Below are 10,131 nucleotides of genomic sequence, written 5' to 3'. Positions count from 1 at the left end.
GATTCCATGACGCTGATCACTGCTGCCCAATGACATACACTGTTGAGAATCCAAGATTCCATGCAACTGGTCACTGTTGCCCAACCACGTACACTGTTGAGAATCCAAGATTCCATGCAACTGGTCACTGTTGCCCAACCACGTACACTCTTGATAAGCCAAGATTCCATGGAGCTCATTGTTAAACAATGTTGAAGAGCCAAGATTCCATGGAGCTCATCATTTTCATCCAACAATGAACATTTCTGAAGAGCCAAGATTCCATGGAGCTCATCACTGAACATTGTTGAAGAGCCAAGATACTATGGAGCTCATCATTTTTATCCAACCATGAACATTGTTGAAGAGCCAAGACACTATGGAGCTCATCATTTTTATCCAACCATGAACACTGTTGAAGAACCAAGATTCCTTGTATGCCCCACTTCTGACACAAGAGATGGAGCTGAAATGATGAGCTTCTACATCTCAGGGGTTCATCCTGATCAATGATTGTTAAAAATGGCACTTAACATTTCTCATGTAAAAGTTATTAAATTTTTTTTTATTCCTCAAAAAAAAATTGCAAATGTCTCATACGTTGCATGGTTGGTAAGATCCTATATACTACACCTTGATCTCTATGACACAACAGAACATTAAGTCAACACTTGTATGATGCCTATGAAGACCTGATATCAGCTGTCAGCTAAATAAACATGAAGTTAGTTGGAGTATTTTGAATATTTTGTTTTCCTTTTAACACCATCTACAGGAGGAAGTGTGTGTGCGCAACTACACATGCATTAGGTTTTGAAATGACTGGAAATTCCCTTTGACCTTACATGATGTGCTACACACGGTGTAGATGCTAACATATACGATTTATATAGAAATAAGCTGTTTCGGAGCATTTATTTCGTTTCCCATGAAAACTCAGCTAACGTCGCCCTGCCTTTCTACACTCTAATTGGCTGCCACCATGTGCTTCCCAGCATTCCTCGCATAAATCAGAGGACGCCCCTGTGATCTGTTGTGTTACTATGGTCACTACCATAGACTGTATGGGTCACTACCAAAAATATTGCATTGCTGTCTGTTCATTTGAACATTTCCCTTCTGGAGAACTATTTATTAATGTTTTTCCAGACAGCCTGAATTTTGATAATATTGGCAATGTCATCTTATGAATCCCTTATTTAAGGAGTGAGGAATAAAATTATAGTCATGACTAAGAAAATTCTTTTTATGACTTTTTTTAAAACAGTGGTGGTACATCTTTCAGCAATGACAAATTCTACATAAAATCTGTGGGCAACTGAAATAACACCCTTTTTTTCTTGAAGGCTTGGTGCCTTATTTAATAGGCATTTGTGCAACTTGTGCGACAGGAACATGCTGACTGTAGGCTCGGGGTTAAAGGGACTTAATGGGGGATTTTCATGTTTCTGGGTTTCTTATGTGGAAGTAAAAGTTAACTGTGTATTTGGACTTCCACTTAGTTGTCAACAATGGCTGAAGTGGCTTCACGGTGTCACTGCTCCGTGCCGCTCTGCAATTCCAACAAACAAACACAGCTGTACCTCAACTTTCACTCATTCCAGAGCAGTGTTGCCACAGTTACTTTGAAAAGTTACTTTATTCGTTACTTTTTACAGTTACATTCTACAGTTACTTTATACAGTTTCTTCATTAGCAGCTGCCGACAAGTTATCTGCAGCTGCTGAATGCAACTAATAAAGTAACTAGTAATGTAACGGTTATTTTTAAGCTTGAGTACTCAGAAAAGTAACTATCAGTTACTTTGGTGATTAGTTACTTTGCTGATTACTCAATTTTAAGAGAAACCAAGTTGGATTACTAGTTTCCTTATTAGCTACATTATAGTTACAAGTTGTCGACAGCTGCTAATAAAGTAACTGCATAAAGCTGCTAATGAAGTAACTGTACAAACTAACTGCATAAAGTAACTAATAAAGTAAATTTTCAAAGTAACTGTGGCAACACTGTTCCTGAGTGACAAAAGTCTCCAAAAGAAATAGGTGAGAGCTTCAGCTCCTTTCACATTGGTGTATTCGTAGAGCTGCTCATTGCGGCGTTGTGTGTCATTTAAATACGCCCGAAATACGTGCGTACTCTGCCCTTTTTCAGTGTTCGTTCATACTTGCAGCTGCGTGTGTTCGCTTTTTAATGTGTGCACACAGTCGCGTGTACCTTGCCGCTATTAAACCAGTTCAGTGCTACTTTCTGCCTCTGTGGAAGTGCGCTCTTTTCTCTACTGCAGGTGTGGTGCGGCTCAAAAACAGTCATATAACATTATTTATTTATTTATTTATTTATTTTGTCTTGGTCAATCACTTTCATTGTGTCCAGATGCTGCTGAGTCTGGCAGCGGTAAAGGCTGTGTTATATGGCTGGGGGGGGGGGGGGCCTGGCTGCCGGTTTGTTTCTGTTTTTTGGTTTTCCTACCAGGTGGCGTGCATTTGGGACTGAGTGGCTGTGTTGCTGAGGCTGTCAGGACCTCACCCTGATCACCTGCGACTCGTCAGGACTCACAGCTGCGGTGCATCTGGATGGATTGGAACATGTTGGCATTTAAGACTGGAGTGCACAGTGTGTATTTGCCAGAGACACGACCCTGTGACCAGACAGGTGAGATCGTCGTCTCGGGAGCCATCTCATCAGCAGCGGATGCTGAGAACGTCCAGGTTTGATGCACAGTCTGTGAAAGAGGAGGGGGTGAGGTCTCACGCTTGTCAGCACACTTCCTGAGGTACGTTAGATTTTGTGACTAACAGTTATACAGTCAGTAAATGTGGTGTCCCTCACACCTTATTGTATTGAGCTGTTTGTTAGTCATGTATCAGCTTCCACTGCGGTGGAGTTTTGTGAACTGGATGTTCCATGCCTGCAGGTTTGGAAGCTGATCAGTAATCAAGCCAGGAAGTGTTTGCTGTTTGTACACCTTTAAGTGTTCTGTGTGTAGAGTGTGGACTCACATAATGGTTCCTTCTTTCACAGACTCGGTTGTTGCGGCCACCTGGGGGGTGTCGGCGGGGTCCTTGGGTCCGAAACAGCTTCTGGCTCCGGACCATTAGCGCTGCTGGGAGTGCACCACGCCAGGCCGCACCTTTTTGTTATTATATTATCACTGTTATGTATTAAATTCAGTTAGCCTTTGTACCGTGCTCTGCTTATTTCATACTGGGTCCTTCAAACGCTGGTCGGTTCTCCGAGCTGCGTCCGACACATAACAGTAGTCTCTGGCCAAACATCACGGACCCAGCGGTAGCAGAGACGGTAACGCGCCGGGAAGGCGGCAGCAGACGTTCAGTGGTTATCCGGATCAGTTGCGGGGCTCTCCGCCCGGAAGGTGCATGTTTGAGACCCATTACTGGATACTAATTTGTGCTCTCTTGCAGCCGTGTTCCTGTGTTGTGCCTTATCCATGGGTCGTGGTGGAGTGTGACTGGCGACGGCTTCGCGTCACACTCCGACCGGATAAGAGGTGTAAACGGGAGCTGCAAGAGTGCGTTTGTAATGGGTTCACGCGCACGGCGGAGCTCTGTTAGCACGGGTCGCTGGGCTTCCTGTGTTACAGTCGTAGCCCCGTTTCCCCGGATAAAGGTAACTACTGCGTCTGTTGTTTCAGCTCCGGCGTTATTTAGTTGAGCACATTTTGGTTGTGTGTTGCACTCAGCTGCGCACATAAGAGCAGCTCGTTTGTTTTTTCTGTCGCCAAAGGGTTTTTTTTTCATTTTTTGCACTCTGGTTCCCCCTTGTGGTGACTGCATCACGTTACCGTCAAGCTCTTGAGTAGGAACAGGTGTGTTCCATTTGGTGGAGCTTGACGGTATAACTCACTGATTTGTTTTGTGTTAGTTCATTTTGTGTGGGTGTTTTTTGAGTTGGTTTTTGTGTGGGCTTTTATTTTTTGTTGTCCACTATTTGGCTGGGGGTGTGGCCCTGTAGCCTTTGCAAAAAAAAAAAAAACAGGGACCCAAACAACTGTGTGTTGGTCTGTTTGTTTTTTCTTTTGTTTCTTTTTGTTTCACATCCCCAGGGTTGGATGGAACGGTCCCCTGGGGGGGTGATGGGGTTGGTACTTGGGTTGTTTTTTCTTTTTGTTTTTTGTTATGCCCTCTCTTCTCCTCTGACTCCAGCCGGGTGTGCCGTAGTGTCGGCATTGCTGGAGGGGTGCAGTTAGGTTGTGCTGGGCGTTTCCCAGGTGGCCTCTGCACCCGGGAGGGGAGGGGGGGGGTTTGGGGTATTTTTTTTGTTTCCCCCCCCCCAGTTTCCGCCCTCAGGGTTTGACTGTGGTGTCCTCTGGGGGGGAAAGGGCGTTGGGTCCATCTAGCCGTGGACGGCCGGGGCTGGGTCCATTAGTCATAAGGGGAGGCGTCTCCTGGGGTTAACGAGTGGTCCTCTGGGAGGCGCTGGTAGTCCCCGTGGGTGACGTTGGATCCCAAAGGGACCTCGGCCGTGGTTATTACTCCTGGAGCTGGCGGGTGGCCCTCTGGGGGGTGTTGGTCCCTACGTGTCGTTTGGGGGGAGGAGGGGGGGTATTTTGGCATTTTTGTTTGTGAGCTCGAGTTTGGGTTTTTCTTTTCTCCCCTTCCCTGGGGTTTGATGGAACGGTCCTCTGGGGGGGGGAGGGGGGGTATTTTGGCATTTGTGTTTGTGAGCTCAAGTTTGGGTTTTTCTTTTCTCCCCTTCCCTAGGGTTTGATGGAACGGTCCTCTGGGGGGGGGGGGGGGGTTTAGTATTTTTGTTTGTAGGCTTGGGTTTGGGTTGTTTTTCCTTTCTCCCCTTCCCTGGGGTTTGATGGGACGGTCCCCTGGGGAGGGGGGGGGTGTTTTGGTTGTTTTGTTTTATGACTAATCACACATGTTTGGATAAAGGCTGACCGCACAGGTGTAAGAACTCCTGGCCACACCTGTGCTAAGAGACTGTCGGAGACAGGGGCAAAGATGCAGCCAGTTCAACCAGTCTGTTGGAGGATGAACGCAGACGCGGTTTCCAGCCATGGTCCCTGGAGGGGGGTGTTTCTCCTGGGCCAGGTGTGTGTGGTCGCCGGGAGGCTTCCCGTGAGGGTGGGGTACTGTTATATGGCTGGGGGGGGCCTGGCTGCCGGTTTGTTTCTGTTTTTTGGTTTTCCTCCCAGGTGGCGTGCATTTGGGACTGAGTGGCTGTGTTGCTGAGGCTGTCAGGACCTCACCCTGATCACCTGCGACTCGTCAGGACTCACAGCTGCGGTGCATCTGGATGGATTGGAACATGTTGGCATTTAAGACTGGAGTGCACAGTGTGTATTTGCCAGAGACACGACCCTGTGACCAGACGGGTGAGATCGTCGTCTCGGGAGCCATCTCATCAGCAGCGGATGCTGAGAACGTCCAGGTTTGATGCACAGTCTGTGAAAGAGGAGGGGGTGAGGTCTCACGCTCGTCAGCACACTTCCTGAGGTACGTTAGATTTTGTGACTAACAGTTATACAGTCAGTAAATGTGGTGTCCCTCACACCTTATTGTATTGAGCTGTTTGTTAGTCATGTATCAGCTTCCACTGCGGTGGAGTTTTGTGAACTGGATGTTCCATGCCTGCAGGTTTGGAAGCTGATCAGTAATCAAGCCAGGAAGTGTTTGCTGTTTGTACACCTTTAAGTGTTCTGTGTGTAGAGTGTGGACTCACATAATGGTTCCTTCTTTCACAGACTCGGTTGTTGCGGCCACCTGGGGGGTGTCGGCGGGGTCCTTGGGTCCGAAACAGCTTCTGGCTCCAGACCGTTAGCGCTGCTGGGAGCGCACCACGCCAGGCCGCACCTTTTTGTTATTATATTATCACTGTTATGTATTAAATTCAGTTAGCCTTTGTACCGTGCTCTGCTTATTTCATACTGGGTCCTTCAAACGCTGGTCGGTTCTCCGAGCTGCGTCCGACACATAACAGGCTGCCCTGAACAAAACGCTGTGACTCGTTAAACTTTTAAACCTCCGGTTGCTCCGATAAGGTCTGCTGATTTGATCAGACCTTATCAATCAGGTCATCTGATGATCGCACCGACATGCAGCGAGTGTGCGTTTATTTTAAAGAGTCACAGCTCTTTTCAGTTTTGATCAGTCTGATTGATCAGGGCGTTTGATGATCGCACCGACATGCATCAAGTGCACCTTTATTTTAAAGAGTCACAGCTTTTTTCAGCTTTGATCAGACTGATCGATCAGGGTGTTTGATGATCGCACCGCCATGCAGCAGGTGCGAGTTTATTTTAAAGAGTCACAGCTCTTTTCAGTTTTGATCAGACTGATCAATCAGGGCGTTTGATGAGCGCACCGACATGCAGCAAGTGCACAGGTTCGATCAGACACAGAGAGAGAGAGAGTGAGAGTGAGGTTCGATTCCCTGTTCTGAACACACAGGTGCCGTGGGCTGTGTGATCATGTTCTCCAGCTGACGCACTCAGTTTTTGGTTGTGTACAGGAGCGCAGTGTTGCACAGACTTACATGCAGTAACGCTGTGCTGCGCAGACCTGATTCAAACTGTGTCCAGCGCTCTACACCGAAGAAAATTAAACATGTTTCATTTCTTCCATCCTACGCGCGTAGCCCTCAACATAGTGCTGCGCAGGGAGCAAAAACTCGACGTAGAGCTCTAAAAGTGGGCGTAGAGCTGCTCAACGCAGCGTAGACGATACACTGCAATGAGCAGCTCTACGAATACACCAATGCTAAAGGGGCTTTAGGGCATGGAAGACTCCAATGAATTTTGGAGGTGATCCAGATCTGAATTCTGGATCAAGATTTCCCTTTATATAGGCTTTGAAGGATTACTTCAATATTACTTTACAGATTCTCATCAAATTTGCACCACATATAGCTATTAGGGCATGGAAGACTCCACTGAATTTTGGACGTGATCTGGATCCGGATTCTAGATCAAGATTTCATTTTATATAGGCTTTGAAGGATTACTTCATAATTACTTTGCGGATTCTCACCAACTTTTCACCACAGATATATTTGGGCATGGAAGACTCCACTGAATTTTTGGAGGTGAACCTGATCCGGATTTTGGATAAAGAGTTCACTTTATATAGTCTTTGAAGGATTACGTCTAAACTACTTCACGGATTCTCAACAAATATGCACCACAGATAAATATCAGGGCATGAAATTCTTCACTCCAGAAATCTCTGATTACTCTTGTTCTACAAGGACATAGTAAGTCCCTTTGGCTGTTCCCTTGTTTTGTTTTGTTTTTTCACTTGGGGTCACCACAGCAGATCTGAGGTGGATCTGCATGTTGAGTTGGCACATATCACTGGTGACATCCTCCTCCTCCTCCTCCATACTCCTGTGTGCACAGTGGGTTGGAGCCAGGCACCAGCATATAACTTCCATTGTGTTCCTCAATAAAAAACAAATCTAAAAAAAGAAAAAACTAAAAACACAAGTCCAAATCAAGTGAATAGGAGTCCTGAAGCCCACTGAAACTGTGTACACAGCCAGGCTGGATGGTGGTGCTGCTGGACTTGCGCTGCCATTTCAAGAAGCGCTATTTCACTCTGATCATCTCCGCTATTTTGGCGTACTACCAGGACAGCTCATGAGTGTCTCCCATGAGGAATGTCAGATCATCATTTTTGTCTTCAATCACTTGCAATGTAGTTTCATGTATGGTCAATTCCTCACAAAGGTCTCACACATTATGAGTTTCAGAAACTATTCTCAACGGTCTTTAGGACCTTTATCGCTTTGCCAACTTTGAATTGTTCCGAATTCAGGTGTGATACAAGCAACACCCTATGACTCAAATGAGGGGTTAGCAACACCTAGCGAACATCATGCAAATTCTGTTATATTCCCTTGCAAGCTGTTGCAGCCCAGTGAGATAGTGCCCTAATGCCTGGTTCACACAGCAAGATAATTAGGCCGATATTGGACACGATCTTCCCCTTCCGACAATCTTAAGGATGCCCTGATTATCGTGATGACGCTAAAGATAATCGTATCAAATATTCCTGCCATGTGTGGTGTGTTAAGAGCACTCTGATATGCTCAGAAGGATGTTGGGACCGCTTAGACCGCAAATTGGGGATGGATATACATGTTGAATTGTCTTGGCCCGTTATCGCAGTGTGTGGTGTCCCCAAACGAGCACGCAGCCTGCTGAATGTGATGTGGAGCCAATCAGAAAGCGAGGTGACGGACACACAGTGTGGAATCCAAAATCTAAACGGCTGTTATGGCTTACCAGAAAGTCCGGTGGTCATGCTGTCTCCACTCCTTTAACCAGCAACTCTTCTTTTCTTTTTGTATCATTTTTTTCTGTTAGAAATAGTCCACAAACTTATCTCTGTTGCATCTTCCTCATCCACCATGTTTATCTACTCTGAAGTCACATTTAATCTTGAGAGATTTTGCAAGATTTGCCGTCTGACCTGGGAATATTCATGTGTGAGATCTGTTCGTTTGTGGTGTTACCATGTGGCTGCACACCACACACTGTACGACCAAAACTGTTAGATCTATGATTTTTTTTTTTATCTCCATATGGGTGCTCTCTCGGGTATAGGAAACCTACAGACAATTTAAAAATCTTGCCGTGTGAACCAGGCTTAAGCAGATATGTGATTTATGGGAGTATCATGTTTTTAGAACCTTTTGAAATAACTGTGTAGGATTCAAAATTTTTCAGCTGACCCCCTTAAAATAAACCAGAAAATAGTCACATTTAATAAGCTGAAAAAAAGTTACTTTTTAAATGATATTGAAGTAATTTAATAGCTGACTGAAGATCAATTAAATGTTGCCACTCCAGAATATTCAGATTTTGCTGATCTGTGCAGTAACAAATAACACAAAACACCAGGACCTCGAGTTTCCACACAGACTTCAACAGTCTGTCATGCTGATGGAATAGTTTCCACTAGTGGAGGCTAAAGGCCACAGCAGGGCACAGCTGCACTCCTGTGTTTACAACACATTCATGGCAATCCTCTATCCTGCAAATACTGATTCCTTCCCACAAACACCAGCTGGTAGATTACAAGTGTGTGTGTGTGTGTGTGTGTGTGTGTGTGTGTGTGTGTGTGTGTGTGTGTGTGTGTGTGTGTGTGTGTGTGTGTGTGTGTGTGTGTGTGTGTGTGTGTGTGTGTGTGTTGCTTTTCGGGTTTCAGGTTTTCAAGTTTGCTGTGCTTTTTCTTCACAGTGACAAAACTAGCAGCTCTTCCAGCTGATAGCTCAGGTATTATAAGGGGAAAGTTTAAAAGTATATATAGTTTAGTACCTTTGTCCCTTGTAGTGACAGTCTGTTATGTGTCAACATGTTAATAACACAAAAAAAAACCCAGTAGGTCGGCTCATTGTTAACCCGTTTTGCTCCACTGGCAACAATTGTTACCGACGTGTATCACTGTCATATACTACTCACAATAAAAAAATCTCAAAGGTACTAATGCAACTTTTTACACTTATAAAAAAAAAACAATCTGGGCACAAACGGGTTAAAAACCATGTTGCACAACACCAAGAAAAACACACACACACACACAAACATGACAGCGTTACGGCTTTTACACTTGGTGTATACAAATAAGCATGTAGTAAAAATAATAACAACAAAACTGCCTCTGAAGTGAACTGAGAAACGCGCAACAAACCAAAACTGTGTTGTTCTTTCCACTCAATGGCGCCTGACCACATTCAAACTACAGAGTTTTTAAAATAACACCAACCACAACAACAAAAAAAATTTACCTGAAAGAACAGCCGAAGCTCACACGGCGACTGTCGTCAAAGCAGCATCCAGTCCGGGCAGGTTTTAGGACCCGTCGGTGCCGAAAAATCCTTCTCCAAACTCCGCCGCCATGCTGAAATCATCACGTGACACGCGCCCGCCTGTGTTTGTGTGGGAGGCGTGGTCTGCAGGATGACGGACAGATGCACAGATGTGCATGAATGAATGGTATAATAAACAAGCGTGCTGCACGTGGGGATCCACGGGCTCTAGATTGGGTAGTGTTTATGAAATAGGGAGGTGACATTTTTTCAAAGGTGGTAATAAATTACGCAAAGTTTGTATAGAGGGTTTTCAATCGCGTGACCGATTTGCTGCAGGACAGTTGCTGTCTCCATTCTGGATTACAAGGA

At 45.3% G+C, this 10,131-nt stretch overlaps 1 protein-coding gene across 1 annotated transcript in view; it reads right to left on the bottom strand.

The window, feature by feature from the left end:
* Positions 1-9,843, bottom strand: part of hdac4 (histone deacetylase 4) — a 437,614-nt gene extending 427,771 nt beyond the window's left edge. The window contains exon 1 of the mRNA XM_034186647.1: positions 9,739-9,843. The gene's annotated coding sequence lies outside the window, so the exon portion shown is untranslated. The remainder of the gene's footprint in view (positions 1-9,738) is intronic.
* Between the last annotated feature and the right edge of the window lie 288 nt (positions 9,844-10,131).

This window comes from Thalassophryne amazonica, chromosome 14 (assembly GCF_902500255.1).
Source record: "Thalassophryne amazonica chromosome 14, fThaAma1.1, whole genome shotgun sequence".
NCBI classification, from domain to species: domain Eukaryota; kingdom Metazoa; phylum Chordata; class Actinopteri; order Batrachoidiformes; family Batrachoididae; genus Thalassophryne; species Thalassophryne amazonica.
The sequence above is the reverse complement of the archived record's forward strand: the minus strand, read 5'-3'. Positions and strand labels throughout refer to the sequence as shown.